Source organism: Corvus kubaryi, unplaced genomic scaffold, assembly GCF_017639235.1.
Source record: "Corvus kubaryi isolate FWS band 111438036 unplaced genomic scaffold, C.kubaryi_AGA036_p1.0 37272, whole genome shotgun sequence".
NCBI lineage: Eukaryota > Metazoa > Chordata > Aves > Passeriformes > Corvidae > Corvus > Corvus kubaryi.
The window spans coordinates 2,394,827-2,397,764 of record NW_024581084.1 but is presented as its reverse complement, the minus strand read 5'-3'; the positions used below and the strand labels follow the sequence as shown (position 1 = coordinate 2,397,764).

The 2,938-nt window shown below is 52.8% G+C and overlaps 1 protein-coding gene across 4 annotated transcripts in view; it reads left to right on the top strand.

Annotated features, from left to right (window-relative positions):
- RPTOR (regulatory associated protein of MTOR complex 1) overlaps nt 1-2,938 on the top strand; it is a 102,392-nt gene that overhangs the window by 53,008 nt on the left and 46,446 nt on the right. The gene's annotated exons all lie outside the window — the stretch shown is intronic.

Sequence of the window (2,938 nt, the reverse complement as noted above, 5' to 3'; positions counted from 1 at the left end):
AGGGCTGTCTGTGTATCTCCCTGCCCGTGCCAGGGGTGTCTCTGCCCGTGCCAGGGGTGTCCCTGTCCATGACAGGGCTGTCTGTGTATCTCCCTGCCTGTGCCAGGGGTGTTCCTGTCTCTCCCTGCCCATGCCATGTGTCCACGTCTCCCCTGCCTGCTCAGCCTCGAGCTGCCAACCCGATGGCCTTCGGGAGCATAAATTCCATGGGCTTCTCCAGGGTGAACGAGAGCTGGCTCTGTGTTCACCAGACCCATGTGGAGGAAGCCAAAGTGCTTTTTCTGCCCTGTCCCGTGCCTCTGGTTGAGCCAAGCCCCTGCTCTGGTCCATGTCCGGCTCTGCTGCCTCGGGAGTCGCCACCTCTCTCAGAGTAGCACATCTTCATTGTCTCTCTGGCATCTCCTCTGTATCCCAGCTCTGTTAAGCAGAGACTTTTATCTTCCCTGTTTTCAGAAGGGGGAAGTTACTGCAGCGTAAATCGTTTGGAAATGGCTTTTTCATCCGCCTGGTACAGCCTGGGAAGTGTTCCCTTTAATGTGGGGCTGAAGCCTTGCTGCAGGAACACAGAAGCAGCTCTGCAGAGGGGAATGTGGGGTTCTGTGGGCACTGCTCAGGCGAGAGAGAGGTGACGTGTTTAAAGGAGAGGTAAATCCAGGAAAAGCAGAACGCGGCGTTTCAGCCGATGTTTGATGGCAGGGCCAGGACTGCAGCTGTCATCTGTCAACCTGCTCTGGCCTCCCCTCCCCTGGAGTTTGTGCTGACAGAAATACAAACCCTGGCCCAGGTACCTGTGGGCTCTGCTCTACCAGCAGTGCAGTTTAAAGCCTTTCTTTTAAAGGAGTGTGGTCCCAGTCCCTTGTACAGGGATCTGTGAGGTCTGTGACTGACAGCACCATCCATCTCTGCAAGACCAAATTTTAATTTCCTGAGTCTCCCAAGCCTTGAGAGATGAGGTGGATAAGCAGATGTGTGGTTTGTCTCTGTCACTGCAATGGAAGTGGGCAGGATTTGCTCCAGCTCCAACTTTGCTGCTTTCCAATGGGTTGTTTGGCACCAGCAGGCTCTGCAGGAGCGTGACTGCAGTGGAACTGAGAGGTCACCTGGCAAAGGAACCCGTGTTCCTGCCTGGAGCAAAACCGAGCTGGGACAGTGTAATTGTTGTTACAATTATAGCATATTAACTGTACAGGGGAATAGGATTGGTTGGTGACAGGTCTGAGGATACTTAGAATCCAAGCCCAGCTGATCCAGGCCAGGACGGGAGGGAGTTTCAGCCGTTTTGGGTGTCTTTTGCTTTGACCCCATGGGAATGCTCAGACCCCAGGCAGAGAAGCCATCAGAGAGCAGGCAGCACACACAGCCTGGCCGGGCCTCGATCCCTGGGGAGGTTCCCTCTCTGTGGGATCTCCTGTGCACAGAGGGCTTGTGGAGATCACTGCAGTCCCTGACTTCACCCTGCCTTTGTGAGGAGCTGCCTGCTAAAATATGGACTGTTACATGTAAATGATCCCCCTGTGTCCTGCTTCATCCCTAATTTGCGTGTGTGGATGTAATTAACTCCCCGTTTTCGGTCTGGGAATGGCGACAGACGAATGCCGGTGACGCAGGGCTGTGTGCGTGGGGTGGCACACGAGCACTTCCATTATCCACCAGAAGGCCGTGAATTGTGCACTGACCCCCCCATCCCCATCCAGGGCTCTGGAATGTGTGTCATCTTGGGCTCAGGTTACTGTGCAGATCTGCTGGGGAGGTGGGAAAGGGAGATCCTGCGAGACCGAGGGCTTTGTTTGGGCTGGACAATGACAAAAGGCAGCTTTTCAAGTCAGACACAGATTGCTCTGGGGGAATGTCCTGTGGGATGGCAGCAGCGTGGAGCTGGGGTTTGTATCTTCACCCAGACAGCCTTTTCAGTTAGTTCCATTTCTTGACAGAGTTTGGAGTTCCTTGGTTTCTCTGCAGGTTGGAGGGTCCCAGCTGTGCCACGTCTGTGCCTCCTGCCCCTGTTGCTGTCCCAGCCCTGCCCCAGCCTCACTTGCCCTGCTCTCTGCTCCTGCTTTAATCCCAAACAGCTGCCCCTGTTATTCCTGGGCTGGTTTATGGAATAGTCTGGTGCCAACTAGGGCAGGATGACCAAAATCCTTTCTCGTGTGACCTGTCCTGAGATCTGAGCTCTGCTATGCAGAGTGAAACCATAGGAGTAGTTACCACATCCCTCTGCTTTCTTCTGGACTTTTCCTGCACCACCTCAGTATCCAGTACCAGTCATCCAGAGTGTGAGACATGAGCCAAGTAATTTAGTTATTCTTCCATATTAAACATGAAAAATAATCTAATTTCAATATGCAGCATGCAAAAACACTGAGAAGGGGATGGAGTTGGGGAGGTAAATCAAGGAGTCTCTTTCCCTGAGATCCGTGCTGAAGGATGTTCCTCAATTTAAACTGAGGATTAAACGTTGCATTCCAATATCTTACATCTGTTAAAGAGATTAAGAACTGCAAGTCTATCTGTTAATATTTCACACCAGGGTAGGTATAAGCCAGTAAAGCACCACCTCATTAGCGTTGTCAGACTCCATTTTAATGAGATTTTTATTAACGACCAACATGACCTTTTGCTCCCTCTTAAGTCTCTGGTATTGATTTGCCAAGGAAAGCAAAGCCTCTTCTTGTGCTCCTGAGCTGTTGGGAGCAGTGGGAGGCTGGGCTCTTGCTGTCCTTTGGGTCCTGCTGCAGGGACTGTCATGAGCTTAGCTGGGAAAGGCAGCTGGAATCCTTAGGGGTTGCTTCCCTGGTGTCGGGAGCAGCTCCACGAAGGAGCGTTCCCAGGGTGTGACCCCTCACTGGCAGAGCTCTCGCACTCAGGGTTTGTCAGTGGCCCTTCCCTGTGCTCTGCAGGCCTGGGGATGTGTTTTCCCTGGACAGTAACCCCCATCCCT